This window comes from Chiloscyllium punctatum, chromosome 3 (assembly GCF_047496795.1).
Source record: "Chiloscyllium punctatum isolate Juve2018m chromosome 3, sChiPun1.3, whole genome shotgun sequence".
In the NCBI taxonomy this organism is placed as follows: Eukaryota; Metazoa; Chordata; class Chondrichthyes; order Orectolobiformes; family Hemiscylliidae; genus Chiloscyllium; species Chiloscyllium punctatum.
Genome location: NC_092741.1, coordinates 71,174,147 through 71,190,325, shown reverse-complemented (window position 1 = coordinate 71,190,325; position 16,179 = coordinate 71,174,147).

Genomic DNA, 16,179 nt, shown 5'->3' with positions numbered 1-16,179 from the left:
TATGGCTTTCAGCCCCTGATGTTGAAATATCAATTAAATTTGAGTTGGCTGCTCCACTCTGTCTGTTCTCACATTCCCAGTCTCCACACGTACAGTTCATATTTGGGCCTTGTACCTTCTAGCTTTTATGTTGGACTAACCAGGATATAGGGCGTAGAAATGGGCCAATCAGCTCAATCAATATAGTCTGGAGTTTATGATTAGATGTAAATCAGTTCTCCCATATAAAGAGGTTTGTTCAGAGCAGTTAAGAAAATAAGCTATCTCAGTGAAAAGACTGAGACAAAACTGGTTAAAAACCTGCATTTAAATTTAACACTAGAAAATAATTACTCTCAGTAGATGCTCTGATGCAAATTAATTCCATTCTAGTATTAGAGGTACACTGGAGACTTTCAATTCAGTATTAGGAAGAAGGATTACTCTCACAAGAGATTAGAAGGCTATATGGGAAGGGCAAGTTATTTTAATGGGATAATTAATGTTTCAGATATTAACTGTGTGAGAATGAAGGAAACATCTTCACAGCTAACAGGACAGAATCTGAGAAAAAAAATAGTTACATCAAACTACAGATTGGACAGAGAAAGAAAATCTTTTTTACTTTTGAGCATCTGTAAAGTGATGGTGTGGGGAATAAATAGGATTTTGTTTTTCTAGAGTTTCAAAATATTCCCAACTGTGTTTTATCCAGATATCTTCACTTGTTCGATTTATTTTTCTTCCTTGCGTGTAAAAAATTTTTTTTTGTTGAAACAAACTCTACAGCCTTGTGTGCTCACATTTCAGTGAAAGACGAGATTTTAAATTCGAGAAACTGTGTAAAGCATAAAGCCAGACTTCATTCTCGGATCAAACTTTCCAGTGGGAACTTCAGCTGGAATTACTGATGGGGGAGATGTAAGTACTGGTTCGTGAGACATCAGCATGAGTACTGTGGAAAGTGGATGCTGCCCCATTGGGGCAATTTACACCTTAACCACACTGCGCCCAGTGTTTGTGCGGACTGCATAACAAAGGAGGTAGAGAGGGCTTTTAAATCAGCAGCAATCACTAACTAATGTGTATAATTGTCCACCTAGGAAGTTCCATGTGATTGATCATGGGTTCTTTGGGTCTTTGCTTGGCTAATGAACCTGATCCTAGAGCTACATTTCTGACAACACATTTGGCAGGTGTTCCTGAGAGGTGGAAGTGATCCTTGGTCTTAAGGTCTTTCCCATTTCTTTCACCAGTTCCTTTTCCATATTTTCGCTTGTCAGCAGTTCTCAAAGAATTATGTCTCTTCATACAGGAGTTTCCTCCAAGTATTTTGTTCTTTTCAACGAGGGTCTACTACACATTGACATCTGTATCGCGTTTCTTAAGGGAAGCCTTCAAAGAATCTTTGAAGTGCTTCCTTTGTCTTCCTCTTGTTTGAATGCCTTCCTTGAGCTGGGCAGAGACATTTTGCTTTGGTAGTCAGAACTCAGGCATCATAAGCACATGACCAGCCCAATGGTGTTGGGTTTGGATGGTCATAGCCTAGACACTGCTGCTATTGGCTGCTTCAAAGATGTTGATGTTTGCAAACTTGTCCTCCCAGCTGAAGTAAAGAATCTGTCTCAAATGGTGTTGGCAGGAGCTCAGGTGGTGTCTATACATAGTCCACATTTTGGAGCCAGGCAGAAGAGTAAGAAGGGTGACTGCTTTATATGTAGGATTTTGGTATCAGCACAGATGGCATGGTCATTTAAGATTTTCATCCTTAGGCAGCGCAGATTGAGTGTGATGATGTATCTCCGCATCAATGTCTGCCATAGATGAGAAGTGACTCCCTGGATAAGGAAAATGTTCCATGTTTGGGAAGGTTTTTCCATTGATCTTAATGGAGGGATGGACTAGAATTTGACCCATGACAGGTTTGTAAAGGACCCTTCTTGATGTTGGGGAAAAGGGATCAAAAATAGAGAGATGTAATTAATCAAGGAGTAGAGACAAGGTTATGGAGAAAAGTTGTAATGTGGGAAATAGGGGTCAGAGAATGGCATGGAGACATGGAGAGAGAAAGACAATTAGGAATCAATAAATAATCAAAGCTACATTTCACAAAGATAATAAAAAGGTTGCTAAGGTCTTTGCATCTGAATGTGCTTGGCAATCATAGCAATGTCAACAAATTGATAGTGCCCACTGAAGTAAATAAAATTATCATATTACAGAAATGTGATTGCAGGATGGCAAGGATTGGTCCTAAATATTGAGGGATACCTGACATTCAAAAAGAACAGAAGTCTAAAGGTGGATGAGTGGCACTGTTAACCAAGAATGAAATTTGCAAAATAGTTAAATAAAATTGGGAAGCAGAATCTGTTGCAGTAGTATTGAGGAATAGTAGGGCAAAGAAGTCACTGTCGGGAGTGCTCTGTAGGCCATACTGTAGTACAAAGTGTGCAAGAAGAAATATTTGGTGTTCTTACTAAAGGGATGGCAATAATTATGGGTGACGTTAATCTATACATAAACATGATTTTAAAAATTGGCAGTATTAGCATGGATTAGGAGCTCATAGAATGCTTTTAGATAACTTCTTTGAGCAGCACATTCTGAATTCAACCAGAGAGCAGGTTCTATTGGACTTAGAATTGTAAAATGTGACCGAATTAATTCACAACCTCTGAGTTAAGTGCACCCCAGGTAGCAGAGAGCACAGTAAAATTGAATTTTCCATCAGTTTGAAAGGGAGAAGATTGGACCTAAGGCAAATATTTTAAGCTTAAATAACAGCACTGTGTAGATGTGAAAATTGAACTAGCTGAAGTAACCTGAAAAAATATGTTCAGAAATAGACAATTAGAGAAACAGGGCTGAATCTTATTTTTCATTGACTAAGTCGAGTTATGTGGAGAAAGTGAGGACTGCAGATGCTGGAGATCAGAGCTGAAAATGTGTTCCTGGAAAAGCGCAGCAGGTCAGGCAGCATCCAAGGAACAGGAGAATTGACGTTTCGGGCATAAGCCCTTCTTCAGGAATGAGGAAAGTGTGTCCAGCAGGCTAAGATAAAAGATAGGGAGGAGGGACTTGGGGGAGGGGCGTTAGAAATGCGTTAGGTGGAAGGAGGTCAAGGTGAGGGTGATAGGCCGGAGTGAGGTGGGGGCGGACAGGTCAGGAAGAAGATTGCAGGTTAGGGATTTGACTGAGTTCGAGGGATTTGACTGAGACAAGATGGGGGAGGGGAAATGAGGAAACTGGAGAAATCTGAGTTCATCCCTTTTGGTTAGAGGGTTCCTAGGCGGAAGATGAGGCGCTCTTCCTCCAACCGTCGTGTTGCCATGGTCTGGCGATGGAGGGGTCCAAGGACCTGCATGTCCTTGGTGGAGTGGGAGGGGGAGTTGAAGTGTTGAGCTACGGGGTGGTTGGGTTGGTTGGTCCGGGTGTCCCAGAGGTGTTCTCTCTCAGATTTCTCCAGTTTCCTCATTTCCCCTCCCCCCACCTTGTCTCAGTCAAATCCCTCAAACTCAGCACCGCCTTCCTAGCCTGTAATCTTCTTCCTGACCTCTCCGCCCCCACCCCCACTCTGGCCTATCACCCTCACCTTGACCTCCTTCCACCTATCGCATTTCCAATGCCCGTCCCCCAAGTCCCTCCTCCATACCTTTTATCTTAGCCTGCTGGACACACTTTCCTCATTCCTGAAGAAGGGCTTATGCCCGAAACGTCGATTCTCCTGTTCCTTGGATGCTGCCTGACCTGCTGTGCTTTTCTAACAACACATTTTCAGCTAAGTCGAGTTATGTAGTGGTTTTTGTAGTGATTTACCCCATAGGGCCTCAAGTTCTCTTGCTGTAACTGACAAACTTGTCACATGATTTACCCACCCCCTCCCAACAGTATCTCTGCTGAAAAATTTCTGCCCTACGCACCTTTCCCAGAACAACCTGCCCCCTACTGGATATCCACTGAACCACTGGCATGCATTGTGACTGCGTTACTCATGGAATTATATCCCAGACTCCACTATCACCATCCTTGGATACGTCCTGTCCCACATCCTTTCTGTTGTGTGGTGACCAGACCTGCACAAAATATTCCAAATGTAGCCTATTAAAGTTTGCAATATGACTTGTCGACTTTTATACTCACTGCCCTGATCATTAAAGGTAGGCGTGTCATATACCTTCTTTATGACCTTATCCACTTGAGTTGCCCCTTTCAGGGAGCTATGGACTTGCATCCCAAGACCTCTCTGTATTTCAATGCTCCTAAGGTTCCTACAATTTCTTGTATACTTTTCTCTTGTATTTGACCTCCCAATGGATCATCTCACACTTCTCCATACAACTTTGCACATGATCTATATCCTGCTGTAACCTGATAATCTTTCTCACTATCCACAACTCCACTGATTTTTTTTTGTCACCTGAAAACATACAAATCAGATCACTTATATTTTAATCCAAATCATTTGTACATATATATTAACAAAAGAAGTCCAAGCACTGATCCTTGTGGAACATCACTGGTTACAGACCTCCAGCCAGAAAAACAACTCTCCAAAACCACCCTCTGTTTTCTATGACCAAGCCAATTTTGTACCCAAGTTACCAACAACAATAGTCGAATCTACCTGTTTCACATTGTTACTACACAGTCACAGGACAAGTATTGTTTGCCACCTATAGAAAGTTACGATCAAGTCAAAAAGACGCTATACCTATTACACAGATGAGTATTGTGGTTCAGGAATTTCAATGCCAGTGTGATGTCACATATGTAGTCCGCATGTCCCATGGTGGATTGTATCAAATAGCAAATCCTTTCACCTGTTCATTATACTAAAGTTACTGACCACTTGCAAAATTCGCACCACAGTCCAATCTTCTGTGTGACTCGATAATTAGTCAGCATTTGCTGATTGTCTAAAGACAACACTGGCAATTAGGATTAGGAATTTAAGATCATTATCAGTCAGCCTTGCATCACAGTGTACTTGCCTGTACTGGAAGCTACATATATTAATATATAGGGCTTTTCTTTGTAGACAGACAGAACATGCATACGTACTGTGACTGTTTCCACTCAACAAAATCGTTGACAGCCTTGCACTGGTTTACCTTTGAGAGCAGTGCACTCACCAATCAGAGTCAAACTGTTTGGTTTGAAATCTAAACAGAGCCTAGCAGTTAAAGGTTAATTATCCTTAATTGCTGCTTTCTCCATAGCCATGCTAGATGAAAAATTTCAACAAAATGCATGTTTTTCTCAGTAAGCTCATGTTTTCTGAATTTATTTAATTCTCAATCCTGACTTTTCTGTAGCCACAGCTCAAAAGTCCTCGCTATTTCTGATTTTTCCCAATGCATGAATACTGCCAATGTTCCTGTTCTCTAATGGATCCTGTGTGTATTGCTGATCAAATATGTTAACTCATTTTTAATAGGGTTTCCTCTCATTTTGTGTTTAATGGTTTTTTTAGACTTCAATTCCATAATTCTGCATATTGCCTTGCCATTAGCAACCTCCCTTATTGTTTTGTATGTTCTCTAGGCCTGTTCTTAATGCATAAAAGATTCGTATAAACAGTAAGTTTATAAGGAGATCTATACCCTGACTTGTTAACTAATTTAAACCATTGACCACCTTCCTATTTACCATATCCACCAGGATCCAATGTCATTTTAATTACAGTGGAGTCCACTCCAACAGTCCAGTTGCTGGCTGTCTCAGAAGTTTTCATTCCTTGAAGAGGAATGTCATATTTCCACACCACCCTTTGAGGCAGACATTAATGCTGCATTAATGTTTGCTCACATGTCAATTTGCATGTAGTTTAGGCAATAATCCAGAAACTATTTTAACCTCAAAATCATGTTTTTTTTCCTTGCCCTACCCTATAGTTTTCTGCTGGTGGAATACAGGGGAAAAGGCAAGCCCCTGGTTCAATATCTTTTGCACTCTGTAGTCCTTTGCAAAATATTTTCACTTATTTCAGAAATATTAGCAGTTAAGGCTCAAATTCTTCCAGCAACCCAACAGTAAGTAAAGAAGTAGCCTTTTAAAGTCATGACAAAAATGACAATCAAGCAGGCAATGAAGATATGTGATTTTATAAATAAGATCATTGGGTATTAAAAAGCAAAGATATTACGTAGAACTTATACAACATGTCACTGTGGGCAACCCAGGGAAGGATATCAATGGGGAAAGTTCATTAAATCTAGTATCACAGTAGAAAAGACTTTTTAATTTGACTATCCATTTTGAGTCGACAATATTTTCATAATGAAGATTATGGAGTAGTCATAGAATTCCACTACAGACCTCAGCAAACATTAATGATGGAGTGATTGATATGGAACTGGCATGGACTTGGAAAAATGAATCTGCCAATTGGCATCACCTGACCTTTAGGAGAGAGTGAGGACTGCAGATGCTGGAGATCAGTTGCTGGAAAAGCGCAGCAGGACAGGCAGCATCCAAGGAGCAGGAGAATCAACGTTTCGGACATAAGCCCTTCTTCACTTGACTTTTAGTTGATTAGTCTTTCTGATCAATAGGGAGACATCCTTTTTAAAAGCTCATACTAAAAACCAAATAAATTTTGGCATCTAATATTTTAAGCAGACAGTTATAGCTGATTTGCTCAGTTTACTGTTTAGAAGCTATAAAGTGACAACTACCAGATATAGTTCTTGTTAAAAACCATAGCATCTCTGAGTCACCCAGTATCAGCCTGTAGAGGTCTCTTAGTAACATTGACATACTCCTCCGCAACTTCTTGGCGTGACTTACATTCTTTGCTGGTTTCCCAATTTTGGAACTTACCCAGGACACATTTTGGGTTTATAGAATCACAGAATTGTTACAGCGCAGGAAGAGGTAATTCAATCCCATCATGCCTGCATTGTTTTTATTACCTAGTGCCAATACTTTGCTTTTCCCCGGAAATCTCTGCATACCATTTCTATTCAAATAATCATGCAATCACAAATGCAGAAGTTGAACCTGCCTCCACCAAGACTCCAGAAAGTGCATTCCATACCCTAACAACTCACTCAGTGCTTCATAGGCACATCACATTTAATCTATGCCCTCATTCTTGTTCCTTTTACAAGCAGGAATAGCTTTTCTCTACTTACTCTGTCCAAACTGCTCATGATTTTGAAAACCTCGAGCAAATATCCTCTCAGTTTCTGCTCACTGAGGATCATACTCCCAATTTCTTCACCCTATCCTCATAACTGAAATTTGTCATTCCTGGAACCATTCTTGTGAATTGCTTTGGGATTCTCTCCAATGCATTCACATCCTTCCTGTAATTTGGTGCTAACACCCATTAGCAATTTTCCACCTGAGGTCGAACAAATGTGTTGTACAAGCTCAACATCAGCTTCCTGCTTTGTACTCTGTGCCTCTAAAGCCAAGAACACAATATACTGTATTGATTACTCTCGCCATCTGTTCTGCCATCGTCAATGATCTGTACATATACATATCCAGCACCTGCATCCCCTTTAGAATTGTACTTTCTATTTTAAGTTATATTTCAATGTTAAAACTTCCTCAAGCGCATAATCTCATACCATTGAATTTCATCTTCTGCTTTTGAAGTTCCATGCTCTCTTCCTTGCAGTTTACAATTCTTCCAAGTCTCATGCCGTCTGCAAAATGTGAAGTTGTCCCTGTACCGAGATCTAGATCATTAATATGTAGCAGAAAAAGCAAGGTTCCCAATATTGACTGCTAGGGAACTACAAACATTCCCCCACTCTGGAAATTATGCACTGATCATCACTTTCTGTATTCTATCAGTCAACCCATTTTGTATCTGTGTATCTATTGACCTTTTTCTCCCATGACCTGCAACCTTCCTTACAAGTCTGTTGTATGGCAAAATTCCAGCAAGTTAGTTAAACAGAAATTCTCTGTTAACATCTGTGTTGACTGTCCCTAATCAACCCACCTTTTCCTATGTGGTTATTATCCTAATCCAAATGCTTGTTTTGAGAAGTTTCCTCACCACTGAAGTTGAACTAACTAATCTGTACTTGTTGGGATTGCCTTTACAACCTTTCTTGAACAAGGCTGCACTGTTTGCAAATCTCTCGTCTTCTGGCCCCTCCACAAGTTCAGGTAAGACTTAATTAGTATGGCCAGTGCCTCCACAATTTCTACCCCACTTTGTTCAAAATCCTTGGATGTTTCTCATCAGCCCTGGTGCCTTGTCATCTTTAAGTGTTAACAATCTATCTAAACCATGTTCCTTACTGGTTTTGAACTCTTTTAGTGACAGAGTTTCTTCCTCTGTCAGCATGGCCTGAGCACCATCCTCCTCTTTTGTAAATACAAATGCAAAGTATTCATTTAACACCTCAACGATGCCCCATCTCTACGTGTAAATACCATTTTTTTTGTCTCTGATCACCCTTACAATTACAACATTTGAAAGGTATCCGAATGAGTATATGCATAGGAAGGGTTTAGACAGATGTAGGCCAAATGCTATGTCAGATTAGGGTGTCTGGTCGGTACAAGCGAGTTGGACCGAAGGGTCTGTTTCCATGCCGCATGGCTCTATGAATCTCTATAAGGACCTAACTTCCAATGAGTAGGTTCAATAATGAACCCTTCCTTATTGGAGTGGATACATAGTGTTTTAGGAATCACTCCTGCCCCTCACACTACAAGTTTTTTAAAATAAAATTCATTCATGGGATGAGGGTAACGCTGACTAGGCTAACATCTATTGGCCACTCCTAATTATCCAGAGGGCAGAGAAGAGTCAACCACATTACTATGGTCATGGAGTTGCATGTAGGCCAGACCAAGTAAGTTTGGCAGTTTCCTTCTCTAAAGGACACTAGTGAGCCAGTTGGCCTTTTCTGACAATTGACAATGAATTCATGGTAATCAGTAGGTTCTTAATTCCAGATATTTATTGAATTCAAATTCCAGTATTTGCTATGGCGGGATTCAAACCCAGGTCCCCAGGACATTACCTGAGTCTCTGGATTAACAGTTCAGTGATAATACCACTATATCATTACCTTCCCAAATTTGGCCCAGTATCCCAGTCGATATTTGAGTTATTAAAGTCACTCATTATAACTGCTCCATAATGCTGGCATTTCTGTGAAATTTCCCTGCAGATTTGTTCCTCTATATCCTTTCCACTAATCAGTAGTCTCTAGGTTACACCGAGCAATGTAACTGCATTCTTTTCATTCTGTAGCTCCAACCAAATTGACTTTGCCCTTGAACCCTGAGACATCTTCCTTCTCCAGCAGTGCAATGTTCTTCTTAACCAATACTATGATCTCTTCCACTTTCCTTCCTTTTCAATCTTGCCCGAACAACCAATACCCAGGAATATTGAACACCCAGTCTTGCCCATCCTTGAGCCAGATCTGTTATCACCACAATATCATAATTCCAAACTGCAATCTGCTTTTATTACTAAGAAATGGGATTTATGGCCCATAATTGCTGGAAAGCCTGGCTTTGGAACAGATCTGTATTTCTGACTACCTCATAAACCACGAAAAGCAAATCGGTGATCATGTTCCAAAGACTTCGATCCAGTTTGACTTCAATCCATACTGAAGATCTTTCACTAGTGTATGTCTGTCAGTAAATAGATTTCAACAAAATAATATGGCGGACTGAGAAGGCGTCAAAATCTACCTTTGTTCATCAGCCCTTTGCTAACAAGAGCATTTTTCTTTTCTGTTGTTTTGTTGAAAAATATTCTTCCTGCAGATACTGTTGTAACTTGGGAGATCAAAGTGGAGATAATTCTAATTCCAGTGTTTAGAATTAGGTTTTATTGGCACCGTGTGGGAACATGGTGAAAAGGGTACAAAGTTGTCAGTGCCAGCTTAGTTACAAAAAACAAATTGTGTAAAAAAGACTAGATGCAAAAAATCAAAACAACTACCTAAGATACAAAACCAGAATTTAAAGAAAAGCAGGGATACAAAAAAATTGCATAGCCAAGAAGGGGGAAGTGTCCAAATTTAAAAGTCTGAGCACCAGAAATCAAGTGGGGATCTCCTTCCCCAAAGCCTGGAGTCTCAGTGCTGCCATAGGCCCTCGGAAATTGCTCCTCAAGTCCATTGCAGCCACAGCTGAATCCTGGAAAACGCTGCGCCTGAGTCATAGAGATGTACAGCATGGAAACAGACCCTTCGGTCCAACCCATCCATGCTGACCAGATATCCCAACGCAATCTAGTCCCACCTGCCAGCACCTGGCCCATATCCCTCCAAACCCTTCTTATTCATATACCCATCCAAATGCCTCTTAAATGATACAATTGTACCAACCTCCACCACATCCTCTGGCAGCTCATTCCATACACGTACCACCCTCTGTTTGAAAAAGTTACCCCTTAGGTCTCTTTTATATCTTTCCCCTCTCACCCTAAACCTATGCCCTCTAGTTCTGGACTCCACAACCCCAGGGAAAAGACTTTGCCTATTTATCCTATCCATGCCCCTCATAATTTTGTAAACCTCTATAAGGTCACCCCTCAGCCTCCAACACTTCAGGGAAAACAGCCCCAGCCTGTTCAGCCTCTCCCTGTAGCTCAGATCATCCAATCCTGGCAACATCCTTGTCAATCTTTTCTGAACCCTTTCAAGTTTCACAACATCTTTCCGATAGGAAGGAGACCAGAATTGCACGCAATATTCCAACAGTGGCCTAACCAATGTCCTGTACAGCTGCAACATGACCTCCCAACTCCTGTACTCGATACTCTGATCAATAAAGGAAAGCATACCAAATGCCTTCTTCACTATCCTGTCTACCCGCGACTCCACTTTCAAGGAGCTATGAACCGGCACTCCAAGGTCTCTTTGTTCAGCAACACTCCCTAGGACCTTACCATTAAGTGTATAAGTCCTGCTAAGATTTGCTTTCCCAAAATGCAGCACCTCACATTTATCTGAATTAAACTCCATCTGCCAATTCTCAGCCCATTGGCCCATCTGGTCAAGATCCTGTTGTAATCTGAGGTAACCGTCTTTGCTGTCCACTACACCTCCAATTTTGGTGTCATCTGCAAACTTACTAACTGTACCTCTTATGCTCCATTGCTGTCATGCTGCTCTCACTCTCCCTAATGCCCTGCCAAGGAAGCCACAGAACGCAAAGGGAAAAGAGAAAGAGCAAAAGTAAAAGTAAAAGGAAAAATACATGAAAATTTTGCCACTTGGTTTAAGAATATGTTTTGTGTTATAATAAACTGTTTATTTTGAGTTTATTAAAGAAGCATGGTGAAATTCTCTTCTATTCTTGCTGGCAGTACAAAAAGAGGAGAAATCAGCCATTTTAGTGAATGAACCAACACAGACATGTGTTGATTCATTCACAAATAGTGAGACTGATGGAATAGTGGGAATTAATTATCAGTTTATTCCTCTCTTCAGTCATAACTATTAATTATACTTCACAAATTTGAAGTATACTCTCTCAACATTTTTTCAAATAATCCTCTGACAACATTTGAAAAACATTATTGTGAAGCAGCAAACCCAAATGAGCATCCCCAATCAAGAAAAAACGTTTATTGTACTTTCATGTTGATTGACAGTAGATGGTTATTCTTCGTCAACCTACAGCAAAAACTGATTGCTTTGTTTTCAAGTGTAAAGAGCAGCTCCTTCCAGTCGATGGTATTGTAATTTGTAGTTGTCAAGTGCTAAATTCCACCCAGCTATAAAGATATTCCTAGACGCCCATTCATTTGTTTTCACATAAACTTTGCACTAGCTGTTCCTAAGATAACTCAAATAGTCGACTGAGAAAATGTTAAATTCAGAACATGGAACAAGAATAGATATGAAAAAGTATTTATATAAAAGCACTCAAGATGCTGGAGATCTGAAATAAAATTGGAAATCACTGTAGAATCTCAGTAGGTCCGGCAGCATCTGTGGAGAGACAACTAGAGTTAATGTTTTGAGTCCAATATAACTGTTCTTCAGAACTGGAAGGGGCTGAAACATTATGTCTGCATTGTTGTTGATAAAGGAAAAAAAGGAGCAAGTGGAACAGAAAGTCAGAGCAAAAGGCAAGGGGAATGTTAATGGTAGTAGAGAAGGCAACATCATGATATATATGAATGGTTAATGTTAATAACAACAAATAGATCAACTCAACTGAAAACAGACCCATGCCAACCCATGCCGTGGGGGTGGGGGGGGGGGGGCGTGGAGAAGAGAGACAGTGTGAGAGAGAGAATGAGACAGTGTGTGTGTGTGAGAGAGAGAGTGATTGTGACAGAAAGAGACAGTCGTGGTAGACAGTGCTCATGGTCTAAAGGTGCTGAACTCACTATTGAGCCCTGAAGGCTGTATAGTGCCTAATCGGAAAGTAAAATGCTGTTCCTCCAACTTGTGTTGGCCTTCAATAGAGCAATGTAATAGATCTATGACAGAAATGTCATAATAACGGCAAAATGGGGTGTTGAAATGGCAAGCAACTGCAAAGTTAGTGTCATTCCTATATAGTGGAGGTAGTCCGCAAAGTTGTCACTTAGTCTACGCTTGGTCTTGCCAATAGAGGCGGCCACAATGTAAGAGGTGAGTACAATCAACCAGTTGAAAGAAATACAAGAAAACAGCTGCTTCACCTTGAAGGTGTGTTTGGGTCTTGGATAGTGAGGAGGGAAGAGATAAAAAGACAAGTGTTATACTTCATGTGATTGCATAGGAAGGTACCTTGAGAATTTGAGGAAGGGTTATGAGTGATGGAGGAATGGACTAGGGTGATGAAGAGGGTACAGTCCCTGAAGAATGCTGCCAAGAGAGGAGAGGGAAAGATGTGTTTTATTGTGTCGACCTGCTAGAGATGATGCACTTGGCTGAAGATGATCCTTTGAATGCATAAATTTAGGATGAGGGGAATCTATCATTATTCTGTGATGATTTGGAGATGCCTGTGTTGGACTGGGGTGTACAAGGTTAAAAGTCACACAACACCAGGTTATAGTCCAATAGGTTTAATTGGAAGCACTAGCTTTCAGAGCGCTATTCCTTCATCAGGTGGTTGAAGGAGCAGCGCTTCAAAAACTAGTGCTTCCAATTAACCCTGTTGGACTATAACCTGGTGTTGTGTGATTTTTAACATTGCTTTGTGAGGAAGGGAAGGGTAAATGCAAAACTGTGGTAATTGGTCAGAACTGAGGGCATTGTCAACCACTGTGTGTCTGTGAGAGGTGGTGGGGGTGGGGAGGGATCCTGAACTTAGTCAAAATGAAAACGTGTCAAAATGAAAGTACCCCTATAGAAGTACCCCTACATCAACAGAACACATACAATGGAGAAACTTCAGAATGGAATGATCTCCTTATCAAAAAATAGGGTGTGAGGGTGTATCCTACTAAATATGCGAATCAGTGTGTTTGTTTAGTCTACTGCATTCACTGCTCACAATGCAATCTCCATTAAATTGGCAAGATCAAATACACATTGGTGAGTGCTTTGTGACCAATATCACAAAACAAATCATTTTCAGCCCCCTTTCAGTTCTGAAGATGAGCTTTACTGGATTTGAAACATTAACTCTGTTTGTCTCTCCACAGATGCTGCGAGATTTGCTAAATTTCTCCAGGATGTTTTGTTTTTATTACAAGATTGTATGTATGTATGTACGCTTGTATGTATGTTATATAACTGCAGTAAGTTCCCAAGCATTAAATAACTTGCCTTCCATGCTTTTTTCCCTAAAGGACATTAGTGACAGTGTTAGATATTAAATTATAGTCTGACAGTTTTATGATCACCGGTACTGATACTCTCTCCTAATTCCACCTAATTTCCCAGTTTTTGCAGTAAGATTTGAACTAAAAGTTCTGGAGTAGTGATACAGACCTCTGGATCACAAATCCAGTGATAATACCATAATTTCTCCAGACCCAAATGTACATAAAATGAGGGGACAGTATTTCAACTCTTCCAATATTTTGGATTAGATATTTTAAATTAGCAGCTTGGAAAAGAAAATATCTTGCTCAAATGTAGCGTGCTATTTCAAAAATATTTAATGGCATTGTTTTAAAATGGACTTCAGAATAGTGTGTAATTTGTACTTTTCTGATTTGTATATGCAAAGCTTCACAAATATCTATCACAATTATTACGTATCTGAGGCAAACGTAGAATTAAAATTTTACATTAGTTCAGTGAAGTGAATCAGCTATATAACTAAGAAATATCCAAAGTACGTTGTGCAAATTATGGTCAGAAGCAAATCATCAGTTGAATGAATCTTGTATCCTTTAAGTTAAAAATCACACAACACCAGGTTAGTCCAACAGGTTTAATTGGAAGCACTAGCCTTCAGAGCTTCAATCTCTAGTTTTCATGTACTGTTTTAAGCAAGCAGTAATGAGGTCTTTTAAAAATATATTTATTAATATAAGCAATGGGCATAAGTTTGGCACCAACACAAAAGAGTCAGAGTTTTCAGGTACTGAAGGGGAACCTTTGGTGCATTCTGTCCATGTTGAGACATCCTTACAGTCCTTACTCTGCCTTGTCAGGCAGCCGATTAGGATAATGCCACTGAGAAGATTGTGCTGTTGGGCGCACATCAGTAAGTACAGGCCCCAGGGTCTCATTTGGTTCTGATATCTTTCGCGGTTGTCAACTATAATGTCACCAGTGAGAAGATTCTCTACAACTGGAAAGTGTTATCTTGACAGGATTCAAACAATCTACCACATACACCAAGTCAAAGAAAACGTAAATGACACGAACAAAATCATGCGTTTGCAATAAATGGCATGCCTCCATTATGAACAACAGCTGTTAATGTAAAAGGGTAATTAGTGTATAGAAATTATAAGTGTCAATTTTAAGTGCTGTCATCCAGAATTTATTGTAGCACACAAATATTTCCTCTAATAACAAAGATCAGCTCAAGGTCAAAATTTGGAAGATTTCTAGGTTATACATTCAAATTAACCATGTGATAATTTCTTACATATTGAATAATTTCTTTACAACTGGCAGATGGAGAGTCAGATTAACATAATCCTATAAATTGTTATAAAAAGAGTTAGAAAAGGTAGTTGCAGAGTTCTGCATACAAGATACTAGTTAAACTCAATACAATGGAAAACTAAACAAAATTGACTGAGAAATCATATCAAAGTATTTAGTGGGGATCTTCAAATATCAACATTAAAAATCTTATTGTTTTAAATTTATATGAATGATTTGGATTTAGGAACTTAAAGCAAATGTACAGATCATACCAAATTATTGAATCTGAAAAATAGCTACCTAAGGAGCTAAAAATTATCACAGGAGTAAGACATTTAGCTCATCGAGAATCCATACAGTGTGGAAACAGGCCCTTTGGCCCAACAAGTCCACACCTACCCTCTGAAGACGAACCCACCCAGATCCATTCACCTACCCTTGACCAATGCACCTAACCTACATATCCCTGAATACTATGGGCAATTTAGCATGGCCAATTCACCAGACCTACACATCTCTGGTTTGTGGGAGGAAACCCACACAGATGCAGGGAGAATGTGCAAACTCCACACAGAAAGTCGCCCAAGGCTGGAATCACACCCAGGTCCCTGGCATTGTGAGGCAGCAGTGCTAACCACTGAGCCATTCCGAATATGTTTTTAGCAATGGATAAATATTTAAGTAGCCAGACAACTAGCTAATAAATCTTTATGTATACAAATGCAAAGTCATACACATAAGAATAAAAAAAATGACAAGGTAAGGATGTTGCTAAAGTAACCAAGGAAACTGGTGAAACGCACATGCAGTATAGTAAAAACAAAATTAAAAATTGTTGTGAAGGGTCATTTGACCCAAAATGTTAACTCTGCTTTCTCTCCACAGGCGCTGCCAGACCGGCTGATGTTTTCAGCAATTTCTGTTTTTTTTTCTGATTTCCACCATCTGCAGTACTTTTGGGTTTTTTTTTGTTTAGGGTAGACTCTCATTCTTGAGTGTCTAATTACTGTAGTGTATCAATCAATGTCAGAATGCTTGAGTGTAAAGAAGTGATCCTTCAGCTCCATTGTGCTCAAGTCAGCTCAAACATAGGGCTCAACGTACATCTCCCTTCACTCAGTGTCGAGAGTGTGGTGCATGAAAAGCACTGCAGGTCAGGCAGAATCCAAGAAGCAGGGGAATCAACGTTTTGGGTATAAGCCTTTCA